Source organism: Cheilinus undulatus, linkage group 19 (assembly GCF_018320785.1).
Source record: "Cheilinus undulatus linkage group 19, ASM1832078v1, whole genome shotgun sequence".
NCBI lineage: Eukaryota > Metazoa > Chordata > Actinopteri > Labriformes > Labridae > Cheilinus > Cheilinus undulatus.
In genome coordinates, this window is record NC_054883.1 from 25050450 (window position 1) to 25068318 (window position 17869).

General features: G+C 39.2%; 1 protein-coding gene across 1 annotated transcript in view; it reads left to right on the top strand.

The window, feature by feature from the left end:
* The window catches only part of ctnnd2a (catenin (cadherin-associated protein), delta 2a), a 395533-nt gene that overhangs the window by 185307 nt on the left and 192357 nt on the right, over positions 1–17869 (top strand). The gene's annotated exons all lie outside the window — the stretch shown is intronic.

Genomic DNA, 17869 nt, shown 5'->3' on the forward strand with positions numbered 1-17869 from the left:
AATGTTCAGTGTCTGCCCTCATTTTTTTTAAAATCTAATACCTTCATACAACTTTTTACACTTACACCTTTTTCGCTTTTTACATATCTGACGTCAGATGCTTTGCATCCTGTCTATCTCCTACATTTAGCAGACATAGCAGTCACCAGAAAATTTTGCTGAATAATAACGGCACTATTATGAAGTCTATTGGGTTCCTCATCAGGTTGAAGTTTCTATGCCGGCTAAATCTGAGTCCTTTCACTACCAATCAGGCATGCATTTCTGCTGACTGATGCTTGTTTACCTTGTGTGACTATGGATCAGTGTGTAGAGTTTGTACTCTCTCAATCAGAAGGTTGTAGGTTTGATCCTCAGCTGCCACAGTCACATGTCAATGAAATTTAACCCCAGTTTGCTCCCACTGCTTCATTAGTGGCATATAAATATGTATGGATGTATTTGAATGGGATTATCTAATTCTCAAAGCCAATTCTCTGCCAGATCCAACGTCAGTCTGCACGCTTGTTTATGTTGTATGTAAGTTTATTTTCCCCTTGACTGATGTATGTTTTTCACCGGTTGTATCTTAAAATGACATTAAGTCACAGAGCCTGTGAGACTCAACAGCAGTATCGATAAGCTAAAACGTTATTGATTTTTGGGGATAAGAACGGACGCGGGTTTCAGTCCCCATCCCTAGTCTCCTCTGTGCCAACATGTGATGTTGCACCTTTGCACCTTTCAACCAGGGTTACAAAGTGCCTCACAGATAGACAATTAAACTACCCAGATAAACACGAAGAAAGATGTAACATTAAGATGTTGAAAAAACACAATGAGATAAAATTGAACTAGAAAATGAATGCAGATATTTTATCACAATCTGAGATGTTCCAGCAAAGATTTCCCAAATATTGATGCCTGAAAAGTGAAAGCCTGATCCCCATTGGTCTAAACTCTGGTCAGTTGTTTTAAAATTTACAATACCAAAATGTAAGTTGGTACACTTTTTGAACCAACAATAACATTTTAAAGTGGATCCTAAAAGTAACTGCTTACCAGTGAAGATCAGATCAGAGCTGATGATCTAGGTGGCACTGACACAGGAAGATTATGGCATCACTTCCTGTTTCTTGCTGCTACCGTGTTGCTCTTCGCTGGTTCTCATGTTGACAGAGTTAATGCTAAATTATTTTCCTATAAAATGTTTTTTTTTTTTTTTCTTTTTTTTGCCATGTTTAGTATGGATTTAGTATGGTTCAAAATATCAGTTATCTGTCACATGCATTAAAACCAAAATCAATTAACCTTGATAAAGAAAGCAACAAAAAACAGAACTTTTGTTGATTAGGAGCATAGCTTTTATTTATTTATTTTTTTCTTTTCACAGTTTTCAAGGATATATTTTCAGGCCCCTGTGTTTTTTATGACAGTGGATAGAGTCAGAGAGAGAGAGAGAGAGTGGGGAATAACATGCAGGCCATTTTCAAGGACATGAGCCTCTGTGCATGGGGTGGGCTGACATAACCACTAGGCTATAGGATCAGTCCCATTCTCTGTCAAACTCACAGTCACACATATACTCATTCACCCTCTCCTTCATTAACTTCATTGTTGCCGGCAATGTCTTTTAAAAAGGGCCTCATTGAGCTTATCTCAGTGCGGGTTTAGGTACGCCATGTTAATCCCATTACCGTATCATACCCACATGAAAACACCCAAGTCTGTCACGCTGCGTTCACAGCTCCCTCGATGTCATTAAACAGCCTAGCTTTAATAGCTATCATTAGCATTCGGGCCAGAATGGTAGCAGTAAATATGCCACTCTAGACCTGCATTTGAGTTGATCAGTTTGACTCAGCTGAAAGGAGCGAGAATTGCCTTAAAGCACAGAGTGTAAGACCGATGCAGAGTTTGGGGTCATTAGGTTCAGGCTGATTCTCTGCTTTAATAACTGTTGGTCCTATTGTGAACGATGCTGCAGTGATGGGATTGTCTTTGTAAGAAGGAACTAATTAAATATGAATGCTTCAGATGTGTACAGAGGATCCACTGTTATCTATAATTTACTGCATCTTGTATTGTACTTTCAATAGATGGGTATAAGGAAGCTTACAAAGAAAATCTGTGCTGCAGCTCCAAAAATCAATAGAGTGTGAATCAGATTGTGTTCATTTAATTGTAATGCTTGAGGTTTGCAATAGGCTTCTTCAGTAATACAGTATTCTAATAGATTGTCTTGTGTTGTTTGAGCTTAATTCTTCATCAGAGGAAATCAGCACGAGTCTTTTTTTTTTTTAAACACAAGTTTCCCCCCTGCTGTGCACGGCCTACGAAGCTGCAGCAGTAAATCAACACAGCAAAGATGAAGCACACCTTGAAGTCACTGAGGCGTTGAATTAAGGCTTGGCCTTAGCGCTGCTTGCTCTAAAAGTCATGTGAATGGTGTGTGCAGAGAGTAGGAGGTTCTCTAATAAGGATTCATAATACCCAGAATGATAGCTCATAGTAAACTGATAAGGGCTGTGCTGACATGGGAAGCAGTAAGTCATTAATTATGTCTTTGTGCCTTTTCTTGGCAATGGCAGGCACACATTATTGGTTCATTACGCTGGCATGGATCAATGTAATTAATGCTATAAGTCATTCCTTTGCTGAAAAGAGAAGGGAGACATTTGTGTGAGTATTTCACTAAAACATTTGCAAAGCAGCAGCCGGTGGGTCAAGAAAGCGAGCAGAGTCAGGCTCATTCAAGGCCAATTTACACAAGGCACTCACAGTCAAATGAAGCTCACAGTTTTCATTGAGAGCGTGGGCCACCACATTACTTAACTGGACACTTAACTATGAAGAGGAGCCGCATGATACAACAGGGGCTATTAAATTGACAGTAATTGTAAATGCACCACTTTTTACAGTGGCTTTTTTCTAGCTTAATTTAAGACCAATAGACCGGCAGAGAGTAATGGGAACAAACTAGGCCATGAAAAAGGCTGGTGGAATATTTGAATACTTATATTGACAGTGCTCTTTCCAAGTGTGTGAAAAAAAGTGATTTTTTTGGTTTGTCTTACATATTTTCTCTGACTTCTTCCCAGTTGATTTTAGGGTGAGGCAGGGGTGCATCTTAGCCCCTATGCTCCTCAGTACCTGTATAGACTGGATAATGGGGCGGGTAACAGGGGCAGAGAACTGTGGAGCGTCATGTGGCGATGTCTACATCACTGATCTTGACTAAGCTGAGGATGATGCTGTTTATGATATGGCGCTTAACTTGCTGAGTGAGGAGGCTGAAGCATTAGGAATGCTCGTCTCCTGAGAAAAATCAAAGATCCAGGCATTTGGGGATGTCTTGGATGCTGCCATCAAATCTGTGTCTGTGAATGAAGAGAGCATGGAAGTTGTAGAGCAGTTCACATACCTTGATGGATGGATGGACATCTTCCTGACCTACTGAAAATGGCTGTATAACCCATTTTTGGGTCCCAACCCACCATTTGAGAGCCACTGGTGTAAGACAGTTGTTTCTGTATCCTTAAGGCCGCAGCTACTCCTCCTTTTAAGACACACCCAGCTATGGTGCTATCACAAGCACATGGTCATTTGCTTTTGAAATAACCAGAGCATAAGAATGGGTGCACAGGTTGTGCATGATACTTTTGTGTTTACTTACAACCCCATCCATCCAACAACAACAGTAATGGATAAAAAAACATCTCTGGTGTTCAGAAGTCTTCAGGTTTCCTTTGGCTTCACAGTGGACAACAGTTTGACAACATGCTCAACAACATTGTCAGGTCCAGTTTTGAACCTGTCCATCTGCCATTGCTTGCTGCCCCTCACTGCTCTGCTCACTTCTGTGGTCATTGTTGGCATCAGTGTTACTTTACATTATCGTCAGAGTCAGTACATCCAAACAGAAAGTGCAGAGATAAATCAAAGAAAGGTGCTACCAAACATCTGCTCCTCCTGTATGAGTCTCCTGTAGCATGCAGTCTGACGTTCTGCTGTCTACATGTTTCCCTCTGTGTTAACTTTTCTAACATACACTCACCTATGCTCAGGCGATATTATTATTGCAGTGTGTGTTTGCAGTATGCATGTGTGAAGGCAATTCCACGCTGTACTTCATTCTTGGATTAAACCAGGCCAGCGCCCCAGAGGACTGCAGGTTAATGTGGCCTATTTCAAGCGATTATTCCTGCACGGTCACAGCGTCTCTCACATGAATTCTGGCTCAAAGAAGCATCGCAGCGAGAAAAAGCCTCAGGATGTACTTTACACATTTGTTTGTTTGTTTTTTCCAGGAAGACATTGTGTGTGTTTTTTTTTTTTTTTAAATCAGCCTGCAGTGTGTCAGAGTGCTCTCCTTTCTTTATTTCTGTTTTTGACGTCTTTCTCTTCTTGTCTGGCTTTTGCTCGGAGTTATTTACTTTCTGTCAATATTTCTAACCTTCGCTGTCTTCTCTTGTTCTTTCTAAATTTCATCCATCATTGTCTACATTCATTCATACTGTTGTAATCCCTTCAAAGTCCAGCTTCTTAAATCAGGGTTCACACATGCCTTGAAAACCTCTAAAATAGGTCATCCATTTTCTTATTGTGGAAATAAGAGAAGAAGCAGTCATTGGATAGTCATTTAAACCCTCATTTCTCATTGGTCCTTCATCCTTTACTCTGGCCTTTGCTATGTTTGCCCCTTTTTTCCTCCACTCTCTCTTTCTTCCTTCTTTCCTGAAAGCCACCTTGGCCTTTATTAATGACTGTGACCACTGGGAAAAACAGCACCTCTGAATGAATGTGCTCTTTTTTCTCTTTAATAGCCTATCATCAGACGTGCGTGTAGCTCAGGAGGTGACAGTAAGAATGGGTACATTTACTGCCATGGCTATTTGTTAGCTATGTCTCGTAGCCAGGTTGAACAGCTGCTGTTGATAAAGGATGTAGTGTGGTTTAACATCACTCCCTCTGCTTATCTTTAGGCAGACAGACACATATTCTACTATGATCATCAATCACAGCTGATGTAAAAACAGGAAGAAGTTGTGTTTTCTAAGGCACAAAAGACCCGGTGATACAGAGATGAGTAGGAAAAATTCAAAATGATGTTTTACGTAAAGTTAACGTGCATTTTCCATCACATATTAATGCAGAAACACCGGTCCAGAGCCTTGTGTTGGATAATGGAAGTTTACTCTACAGAGGTATTCTTGGGTGTTGGTGCATGTTTAGGTGTGATGCTGGATCATTAGCATTTGTGCTAGCATCCTGGCTAACAGTTCCCTCATTTTGGAGCTGAAAAATGAGCTAAGATATTCTTGAGTTCTGATGTTGGAATTATTTATTTGTTCTACTTTTTAACCTGTTTTACAACCTTTTTCCATCAATTATTGCATTTTCCCTCTCTCCTTTTTAACCATTCGTTTGCAATTTTTCACCAGTTTCTGTCATTTTTTTAAACTCTTCACTTTTAACCGGTTTTTGGCTTTTTCACCCAGTTTTGCCACCGTCTTTTTTTAAAACACTTTCTGACCTTTTCTTGCCACTTTCTGTCCATATCTGCAACATCTTTTTTTGCAACTTTTTGCCATTTTTGTCCATTTTCAACACATTTTTACAACTTCTTTGTGCCCCTTACCACCCATTTCTGTTTTTATTTTGCCACTCTAAGCCCCTTGTTGCTCTTTGAGCCAGTTTTTACCGCTCTTTTTACCGTTATTATTTTTTTCTTTACTTTTATGACTGTTGTTGCTCTTTTCCCATTTCTGCCATTTTTGCAACTTCTCTTGCCACATTTTACCCATTTATCTTTTTATTGCCCATTTTTTCATCACTTTTTTAAAAACTTTTTTACCACTTTTGTCCCTATTTGCCCTTTCACCCATTTTAGCCACTTATTTAACATTTGACCTGTATTTGCTACTTTTTCCCCCATTTCTGAAACACCTTTCTGCAGCTGTTTGCCATTTTTAGCCACCTTTTGCCATTCATTGCACCTTTCCCCACATTTTTATTTTTTGCCACTGTTTACTGATTCCTGCATCTTTTTGATAATTTAAAGGTCACAGATTATGCAAAATACAGTTTTCCAGGCTTTTCTAACAAAAAAAATATGCCCTTGGCCTGTCCACAATCCCCCCAAGAATCAAAAAAATCCATCCCCTCCCCTCTCTCTTTCTCCACCTTTTCAGAAAATGTGTGCTGAAACAAGCTGTTCTCAGATTTTCCCCTCATGATGTCATGTGGGAAGTTAGCACCTCCCTCCCCTGGCCCGCCCCTCCTCTCCTGATCCACCTTTTGGCTGGCAGCTGAGACGAGGATCAGGAGAGCCACATCCATCTCCTGAGAGGGGCGGGGTCAGACAGCTTATTAACATTTAAAGCTACAGACACAGAGACAGCTCGTTCTGAACAGGGCTGAAACAGAGGGGTTTTTAAGATATGCAGAATCCAATACTGGACTGTCTTTTTCAGCAACAAACTTCACAGACATTTTTTGTGACCTCTCAGACCAATATAATCTTGTGTTAAAGGGGTAAAATATGTGAACTTCAACCTATTTCCTATGTTCTCTTTTCACAATTATTCAATTCTTTTTTTCAAAAAGGTGTTCTTACACTTCATTCATCCTGACATTTGTGCACATTATGGCCTAACCTTAAAGTCTGACAATACTTTCTTAATCATTAAATTAAATGTGCCCATCCACATAATTAGCATCACTAATAAAAAGCTAGTTCTGTCTTAAACTGGGCGTTTACACTTTGAAAAGCTTATATTTGTTCTACATCATAAATAGATGAAATGATTTTTGTTGCTTTGACAGGAGTGGATATTATTCAGGTAGAAAATTAGATATAATTATCACAGCTTCACTTTAAAATGGAGCATGGTTTTGCTGATTGCTCCTTAGAAAGCTCTCTGCTTTATGGTTGCTGCATTCACGCACTTACAGTGCTTAACAAATTTATTAGACCACCTGTCATATTTGTCTCAGAGACCATCCGGCATCATGAGGTGCTTTAATGCGGACTCTTTCATTTTCAGTGAGCTCTCCACGTTTTACAATTTTGAACAGGAATGAGGAATTTCAAACTGAATTCACCTTTTTATACCCAAATTTGAGCTGGCTCACTGGGCTTCTCTGAGAAGTCCGAAATTAATCAAGCATAACATTCAACCGCTAAAACTCATTTTTCTGTTCAGGAATGCAAGTAAATAACTATAATTTGACATATTAATCAAGAAATATTAATGTGCTTTACTATTTTTTCAGTTTTTTGTAAATCAGTAAATTTGAAAATTCATGGATAACAATAATAATTATATTTTAGCTTTAAAAATATTATTTGGGTTAAAGAGCTTCTACATATTGGTGTATTAACCATTGCAGAAACATAAAAGTAATTCTGGTAATTACCAGTGCTGTTAATTTAGGGCAGCTGTGGCTTAAAATTTACTTTGGGTGGTCGTCTAATAAATTTGTTAAGCACTGTAGTTATTATCTCTGCTACCTTACCACAGTGCATGGTTTATATTTCTCTAAACTAAAGCTTTCCTTTTTTAGCCCTTTTTGCTGGTTTGGGCAGAAAAAGGAAGAAGTCTTTGCATCAAACCATTAAACCAATCTGATCCCCCACCTTTAAATCTGCTGTGTTTCTGCTGTAATGAGATCTGACTTCCTAATTAGGGGGACAGAACAGAGAGACTGATAGAGGATGGAGATGAGAGGGAGGGAGAGAGAGAAAAAGCCCATGAGAGAAGGGAAATGTAGAGAAAATAGAAGAGGACTTGACAGAGTTTGCGGTTACCTTAGCGTCTTCAGATAGGAGGCAGGAAAAGTTCAGGGCAATTCTTAAAAAGAAAAAGTGACAGATCCTTAAAAAGAGAGAAGAAAAAGACTTACTTTCATCAGACGCATATCTGCTGGTTTCTAAATGTGGTTCATAATATTAATCAAGTTCACTAGAACTGTGTGTATGTTGCTATGACTACTAATAATGAATTAATCCACACATTTGTGGCTTTTAAAATACATTTGTCAAAGAGGGTCACAGGGGGCTTCTGTAGAATTTCTTTCAGCAAGGATCAAGGTTGAGTCCTGCCTTTCAGACGTTTAAACAAGCTCAGTTCTGAGAGAAAGTTTGAGGATGATACTCACTAGGGAGGGGGACCTCAGTGCAAACACCAGACCATCGTTTAGTACCATAACCAGAGAAATAAGGAAAGAAGCATACATTTATTTCTGAGCTGATCTCCTTTCCTTTCCCGTCATGGGTTTATTGTTAACACTAACAAATGTGTAATCTGTCATGTGCCTACTAATAGATAGTTTCCACTGAGCGGCCTGGTTTAAGGTCCTAAGAAACTGACCCGTACTCTTCCATTATGTCTTGTACTTTTGCACCTCTGTTCTATTTAGCTAACCTGTCTGGAATAACTGTTAATGTAAAGGAGGCCTTTTATAAACCTTCCCTCTTTTACTTCAATTTTATCATTCCTATTGTTTCACAAAGTGCATCTAAACTAAAGCTAACTGCTCTTTTTCTCCTGTTTTACTCTGAAATGATCGACTTAATTTAGGATCTGACTTCAGGTGCTTTATCCCAGGGCTCAAACTTGTTCAGTATTTACAGCTCTCACTGTTTTTTTGCTGAAGCCTCAGAAAGCTTTCATTACCAGCTCAAATGTCTGACTCACACTACAGATCAGCACAAATTCTTCCCCCTGTGAAAACATATGGTACTTTAAAAACGCAGAGTTTAGTGAAGTTGGTGCTAGTCACCCAGCAACACCTTCAAACCAACACACAACCACACACACACACACACCTATGGTGACTGATAGACTGCAAACATTGACACATCAACATTCTACTTCTGTTCACTGCTGTCTCAGTTTACATGATAAATAAACTCTTAATTATATCAGCAGTAATGAATTCATGACTGCAGACAGAAACCTTCATCTGAGTTTATCCTTAGAGATCATGCAGATAAATTTAAAGTCAGCTCAAATGAAGCTCTGATGGTCTTCATCAAATCAAAGGGGCCAGCTGTGTTCACTATTTGAATTCAGTTTTATTTATTTATTGCTCAGGCTGAGTTGGGGGGGGGGGGGGCTGAACTGCTAACAACAAAAGTGCAATTTACTGATGCATTTCTTTTGAAAACACACAACTATTTATTTATGGTGATGCGTAGTAATAGGTAGGGATAATAAACTATGTTTATTTTCCTTATGCTGTGGTAATTCTCTGAGAGCTGCTACAGACAGCATGGATTGCATATCAATTTTGCTCACCATCTGCTCCCTCTTATGAATGATGGTCCAATAAAACTGCAAACATCAGACAAAAAACAAGAGCAAACTTCACATAAGATAGTCATGTTCTGTTCAGTTTGCTCTTGTGTCTGATTGTGGAAGTGAACTGTCCACATCTCCTCTTTGCAGCACAGAGCTTTGGTTTCATCCTGACTGAGATCATTTCTCTCCTCATAAAGATGATGAGCCGGGAGCAGAAGGTACAGTTAACTGATTTTTCATGGGTCCAGACTCCAAAAATGGTTGGTTAGTTAGTGTATTTAGTTGTTTGTGACAAAGATTCTCTCCTGGATTGAGACTGCAAGGTCATTTCATGCAAATAAAATATATTTATCCTAGAGCCTATAAAAAGTATTCACCCCTCGATGTTTTACCCTTTTATTGATTTGATACATCAACCATGGTCAATATAAAATGTCTTCTTTGACAAAAAAAAAAACCCAACATAAATGACTTTAATATCAAAGTGAAATGTACAGTGTACAATAAGTGACTGCATAAATATTCACCCCCTTCTAGTCAGTGTTTAGTAGAATCACATTTGGCTGCAATCAAAGCACTGAGTCTGTGTGGATAGGTCTCAGTCAGGCTCAAATATGGACTCTGTAATTTGACTCCATTCTTCTTTGTTAAACTGCTCAAGCTCTGTCAGGTTGCACAGGGATCAGTTGTGAACAGCCTTTTTCAAGTCCAACCACAAAATCTCTATTGGATTGAAGTCTGGGCTTTGACTCGGCCACTCCAGAACATTCCCCTTGTTGTCTTTAAACCATTTCTGTGTAGCTTTCTCTGTATGCTTTGGCTCATTGTCTTACTGGAAAATAAAGATTATCCCAAGCTATAGTTCTCTGTCAGACTGAATAAGATTGTCCTCCAGTTCATTTTACCCCCTACCTTCACAAGCCTTCCAGGGCCAGCTGCCAAGAAGCATCCCCACAGCATGATGCTGCCACCACCCTGCTTCACAGTGGGGATGGTGTGTTTGTGGTGATGTGCAGTGTTTGGTGTCTTGTCTGATGGTCAAAAAGCACAATTTTGGTCTCATCAAACAAAAGAGCTTTCTTCTCCCACATGCCTTTCGGTGAACTCTAGTCCAGATTTAATCTGAGTTTTCTTCAACAGTGTCTTTCTCTTTGCAGCTCTCCCATAAAGCATTAGATGGTGAAGAACCTAGCCAACAGTTGTTGTATGCAGAGTCTCTCCCATCTCAGCTGCTGAAGCTTGTAACTCCTTCAGAGTAGTCACAGGTGTCTTGGTGGCCTCTCCCACTAGTCTCCTTCTTGCACGCTCACTCAGTTTGTGAGGACGCCCTGATCTAGTCAGATTTACACATGTGCCATTTTCCTTCATTTCTTGATGATGGATTTAACTGAACTCTCGGGATGTTCAGAGTCTTTGAAATGTTTTTGTGTTCATCCCTGAAATTTATACTTTTTGATAACCTTTTCTCTGAGTTGCTTGGAGTGTTCTTTTGTCTTCATGGTGTCATGGTAGCCAGGAATCCTGATTAATCAGTGACAGGACCTTCCAGACACAGGTGTCTTTATACTACAATCACTGAGACACTTTCACTGCAACAAGGCAATCCTTGCTAACCTCAAGAGAACATCAGTCTACTTTGGTTCAGTGTTAATGATAAAGTAGAAGCAAAGCTTTTTATAAGTTCTGTCTTTTTCATTTGTTTTTTTTTTCAAGGGGGAAAGAAATTCAGTTAAAGAGGGTTTAAAAATAATCTTTTATCTACCTTTCCCATAAACATGCTTCACTCTCATAGCATAATAATGACTGAGTCAAATGTATGCAAGTCATTTCAAGCTACGCCTGATATCTATCCATGCATCCATTCCTGACCCACTTATCGATATCAGGTCCACAAAGAGCTGGATCTTATTCCCTATTATGTGAGAGACCCAAAGAACACAGGAGAGGAAATTCACCCTTCACATTAGTGCTAAGCAGTGTTCAGCCTACCTCACTTGCATGTTTTTGTGCTGTCAGAAGAAAAAAGAGCACCTGGAGAAGCTTGGAATAAACACAAGGGAAGCAACACAAGCTCGAACAGAAAAACAGCAGCTGTCAGATTTGAAGCCTCGCTGTGAGGCAACAATGCTGAGAACTGAGCTGCTGTGTTTCCCATTACTGTGAAGCTTTTGTATTGTTCCAATAAGCCACAAATAGCACCGTGATGCATATGCTATGCAGTGATATTATGCTAATCATATGAGGCAAGCCAAGGCAAGTTTTCTGGCACAACCCATATTAAAACCAAGATAATTTAGAGTTTGATCGAACAAAAAAGAAGGAAATTCATTGATTTGCTGATTTAAGCACATACATAGCATGATCATAGCTACAAGTTTGAGGTCCTGTCATCTCATGTTGTTGGGCATTGGATGCAGCTGTTATACAGGTTCAGGTTCTGCCCTTGTACCAGTAGAAAGGAAGGGATCGTGGCATGGCTCATGTGGTCATGGGACACTGTTAAGAGGTCTTTCTTTTCCACATATAGCAGTAAATATGAATCAGCTTCAATAAGTCTTTTACTTTCTCTGATCTCTAGTCCAGAGTTAGAAAAAAATACTGCAGGGATAAGTTGTTTGCCTAGCATTGGTGATTGGTACCTTTTAGCGATACCAAAGTCATTGTCTTGTTTGACTTGTTTTCAGTAACACTGGTGTGAAGATTCCTCAAGCAGCTGATCTGAAGAAGCAGACAGGTCTTCCAGCTCCACCATGTCAATTTACTTCCACATCTGACTAGTATCCTGCCTTAGATGTGTCTGCCTCCTCTGTTCAGTGTATTTTTTAATGTCAGTTTGCACACGGGCATTACTGCTGACAAGTTGATCCTTCCAACTGTAATTGTCTCTTTATCCCACATAAATGTACAGGTGTACCTCAGGGAATTAGAATATCATCAAAAGGTTGATTTATTCATATTTATCCAAATGTTTGTTTCTTTTAATGTTGATGAATTTACGGCTTACAACCAAAATGCAGTATCAAAGAAAAAGTTTAATATTGGAGACTATTGGTGTCACACTCTAATCAGCTACTTAACTCCAAACACCTACAAAGGCATCAATAGCCTACACCATAATGGGGAAGACTGCTGACTCTACAGATGTTCAGAATATGATCATTGACACCCTGCACAAGGAGGGTAAGACACAAAAGGCCATTATTAATGAAGCTGACTGTTCATAGAGTGCTGTGTCCAAGCACATTTATGGAAATGTGACTCTGAAGGTGCACAAGCAGCAGGGATAGCAGCAGCCTTGAGAGGATGTGGAACGAAGCCCATTCAAGAATTTGGGGGAGCTTCACAAGGAGTGGACTGCAGCTGGAGTCAGTGCTTTAAGAGCCACCACACAGACAGATCCAGGACATGGGCTACAACTGGTGCAGTCCTTGTGTAAAGCCAGGGCAACAATGTCAAAGGCATCTCACCTGGACTAAGAACAATAAGGACTGGACTGTTGCTTAGTGGTCCAAAGTATATTTTGTATTTCATTTGGGTCAGTGAAGGTTCCAGAGTCTGGAGGAAGAGAGGAGAGGACCAGAATCCAAGCTGCTTGAGGTCCATTGTAAACTTTCCCCGGTCAGAGTTGGTTTGGGGAGCCATGTCATCTGCTGGTGTTGGTCAAGTCAAAGGTCAGCGCAGCCGTCTACCAGGAAGTTTTAGAGCACTTCATGCTTTCCTCTGTTGACCAGCTTTATGGAGGGACTGATTTCATTCTCCAGCAGGACTTGGCACCTGCCCACACTACCAGAAGTACCAATCGCTGGTCTAAGGACCGTGGTATCCTTGTGCTTGATTAGCCTAAACCCCATAGAGAATTTACCAGACTTGATCCAGCCACTGAAGGTCACTATCAGAGCAACCTGGACTTCATAACACCTTAGCAGTGCAACAGACTGATCGCCTCTATGCCACGCTGCATTGCTGCAGAAATTCATGCAAAAGGAGCACCGGCCAAGAAGTGTGGGCTTTACATGTTCATACTTTTCAGTAGTCCAACTTTTCTGTGTTAATAGTAATTTTTTATTAGTTGTAAGTGATATTTTAATTTTCTGAGGAAGTGAATTTTGGGTTTTTATTTGCTATAAGCCATAATCATCAAAATTAAAAGAAATAAACACCAGAAATATATCAGTCTGTGTGTAATGACTCTATATAATATATGAGTTTCACTTTATGAATTGATTTACTGAAATAAATCTACTTTCTATTCCTATTTCATTGCACCTTTGTTTTTAAAGTCCAGTTTTCATCCTCCTGACAATAATTTGACTTTTTCTAGCTGTGCATATGAAGCCTCCTGACTGTATTCTGACAGAACATGTCAGTGTGTTACTGTATAAATGTATGAGACTACATGTGTGTCTTTCAGAGCTTCCAGCTCAAGAACATCGAGAGCTGTGTGTCGGCCAGGAGGCTCTCCCAGGGATAAAGAGAGGAGGAAACTAATCCTTACTCTCCTTCATCCAAGAGGAGAGTCTGTGTGTGTTTGCTTGGTCCACATTTCCTGTCGGCGAGGTTGTGTATGCGCGTTGTTAGGTGACCTTAAAACATGCGAAAAGCAGTGATACAGGCACCCATGGTTAGCCCATGTCAATCAGTTGCATATTTAGAAATCCCCGTCTGTATGCTCACTCTTGTCTATGCGTGTGTGACAGCGATAGAGACTGCACTGAGGGGTTTTGTGTAATCGTGCTGCGCACTGAAGCGTGTCGAGAGAAAGGACATGTCCTCAGCTCTGATCACATAGTCTACTACAACCACAATAGAGAGGGAGAGATAGTGAGACAGAGGGGTGTTAGGGAAAAAAGGGGAGAGAAAAACATGAAATGGATGGATGATGGAGAGGGGATGACAAAAACAAAACAAAAAAAATGAAGCAGAGCCAGTGTGAAGTAGCACAAAGAGGGAGGGCAGGGAATGAAAGGGACGGTTTCAGAAGAGAAGAGATAGATGGAGGTATAGACAAAAAGTGACACTTTGAAGGAAAGAAAAAAGTATGAGAAAAGGGCAAGGGAGTGATGGAGAAAAAGACAGCGACAGAGACAGAGTGGGATAGAAAGAAATGAAGGCAAAGATGAAAGAACAACGAGAGACGATGGACATGGAAAGCTCTGAGGATTGGTTTGATCTCCTAGTTTTCCCCCTTATCTCTCCCTCCCTCCCTGTCCTGGTTTTTTCCATCTCTAGTACATTCAGAGAGAGCTTCCTCTTCAGCAGCCCAAAGACAAAGTCAGCCCCACTCTAAGCCAGGCGTCCCCTCAGCCGGCCGGTTAATTGCAGAGGTATCACTGTGTCAAATGACTAATAGAGTTTCCTTTCCTGTCGCTAATCTGCCAGCAGGAGCACAGCCGCGATTTGTTTACTCTACAGCAGAGCCAGGGAACACAAAGACACACCCGCCCTTTTATTTCCCCTCAAACACAATTTCACGCAGTCGGAGCAGCAGTGTGAGAGGTGTTAGTGGAGCATGCATGTGTGTACACAAAAGGCATATTCATGATCCATTTAATATTTCATGAAACAGCACAATGCTGCTGTTTAGCAAAGTCAAAGCCTCTCAAATGCTTCCATATTCAGGATTTTCTTACTGTACTTGAGAGGACCTTTGGATGTTTGTGATTCTAGGACCACAAACCAGATCTCTCTTTATAGTTCCTATATAGGAATGGGTATGAGATGTGTCCTGGTTATTGTTGGGACAGGTTTGTAGTTGAATTGACTCAGAGTTACTGACTGCACCAGTTTAACTGTCTGACCTCTGACTAACATTTCATTTTTTGGTATGCTGGTCCTGATTTTAATCCAGTAGCTTTATTGGCTGCCTATATTCCTCACTGTGACGTTGAGTTTGGGACTCATCTCTATGTTCGGCTCCATCATGGAAGAGAAGATTGTTTAATGGGTAGCTACACTATAATTTTTGAAAAGTTGGTCATCACTCTTAGAGGCATATAAAGTTGTCAGAAGAATGAATGAATGATTTTGTTTTTAGAGAAAATAATATCAAAAATAACAGAATATAATGAACAAATTAATTGTGTTTGAAAAGGAATGGCTCCAAGTGAAATGGATATCATTTTCCCATGCTTCTATTTCATCTCATATTATTGAAGCAAATCCTCAGATGTGTTTACAACCAACACATTATCAACTCTCTCTCATCTGTTCACCAGCTCTTTCTCAAGATAAACAATGGTAATGGTTCCTGTACTATGCAGTAAACAACGTATCAGATGCCAAAATGGAAATGCCATCAGAGATGCAGGCTTTAAACTGTGTTCTGACAGCAAGCTGGTTGGTCCCTCTCCACTTTAGCCTGCAGGACAGCATCTGTTGTTTCCAGAAAGAATTTCAAATTTTGATTCTTCTGACCGCAGAACAGTTTTCCATTTGTCCCAGAGAAGACAGCAGCACTTCTGGATCCTGTGCACATATGGCTTCTTCTTTCCATGATCCAGCTTTAACTATCATTTCTGGATGACATGGACAACTGTGTTGACAGACAGTGATTTCTGGAAGTGTTCCTGAGCCCATGCAGTGATTTCCAGTCCAGTTCCAGCTGCATTGATTCTATTGTCAATGCCAAGCAGCTACATTGGTCAAATTTGTAGGATATTCAATGAACGGAAGAATATATGTGTTTCCCCATAATTTATTAAACCAACATTAATGTTTTTAAACTCAAGTGCAAAGAAAAATATTTTATTTGATGGCACAAAATCAAATCCATTTCAATCTGTTTTTCAATAGAGCAAACATGATACTTTTCAATTTCAATTGATATTTTAGTAACATATTTTTTTGCTAATGTATTTAGTCATGAATATACATTTCTTAACAGAAATTATTGCAGCCAGTTGAATCTACTAAAAAGAAATCTAAGAACAATCAAAAGATTGTTTAAAAATATGATTATAAAGAAAAATAAATAAAAATTAATAGAATAAAATAAAATATTAAGATAGAAGAAATTAAGAATACATACATTTCAAACATTTCAATAAAATAAAAACTGAAAATAATTCAAATTGTAAAAAATTAAAAGAAATATAAATGAGTACAAATTAAATAAAGAAAAATAAGAGATAAAACCTTCAGTACAATGGTATCATTCAAGAAAACATTAAAAATGAAACAAAAAGAAAAATAATTGAAATCAAGAATTAATGAATTTTTTTTTTATTTTAATGACTTAAGATACTAAGATAAGTTATGTTGAGCACAAATAAAAATAAATTAGAAATAAATAAGAAAAATAGTAAAGAAAAACAAAGTAAAAAATACTAACAAGGAAATGAAATCAAAACGCAATTACAAGAAATTCAGAAGTTTTTTTTGTAAATAAAATCAAAAACTAAAGATAAAGTATATTTAACACAAATTAAAATCAAAATTGAACATTTGAAGTAACATATCCAAACAAAATAACATAAAATGAATTGAATATTATTTTTAAAATAAATTCACATGATGTCAAATTATTTGGGAAAACATTTGAAATTGTTTAAATCACGTTTTTTTTTTAAAAAAACTTAATAACACAACTAACTATCTACCAGTAGCAAAAGATCACATGAGAAATATTTCTGTTTTCATGTGTTTGTGGCAGATTTTTTTAATATGTGTAATTTGTTTGTCTTTGAAATTGACATCTAATGAGGTGGAGGGCTGCATGTGATCCCTGGGCCTCCATGTAAAACAGACTCCCACACTACGACTCCTGGCAGCCAACAGTGTCCCTAAAGGTCAGGTCATCAGTCAGAACTCGGCATTATCAGAACTCTGGATAAATTCAGCTGTGCTTCGTTTACTGAGAGGAGAGAACAAGCAGATGGGAGGATTGAGTGAAGGAGAAAGAAAAAGGCGTAAAAATCAGTGAGAAGAAGCCAAATAGGAAGTAACAGAATGTGAAAACAAAAGGGCATCAGTGAAAGTAATTTGGCAGGACATTTTGGGGGATTTCTCTCTTTAATTTACCAAAAGCCTCTCTCTCTCTTTCCTTCTAACTTGAACCCAAGGACATCCCTACTCTGTGGTCACAGCACAGGCTAATTTGACAGGCCATTTTTATATGTGTTTGCCTTCACTCCTCCTCCACACCCCTCTTTTGCTCCAGGGTTTGTCCTATTTGGGTGTAAAGTTTCTCGGTGAGCACACACTGACACTGGTGATGTTAGCCTACAGCTCTGGCTGCTAATGAGACATTCAGCAAGACAGACAAACCACAGACAGCACTCAAGGAGCACAGAGAAGAGCTTCTGATGGGAGTACAACACTTCATTACCCCCATACCCTCTTTTCTATGCTGCTGTACTCTCACTAACTCTTGATTCCTCTGTCTCAGACATATATTTTTTTCCCAGGGTTTCTCACTGTCTCTCTCCCTGCTTAATTCTCTGGATCTTTGTCAAATTTGGGGCATCAGAAGAGGAGCACACACAGCCTTTAGCCTTGTGGGCTTTATGTGGCAGAGTCTGAAAGTTGAATTTTTCCCTGTCTGACTGGCAAAGGATTTCTGTTAACCTGATTTTTTAGAGTTC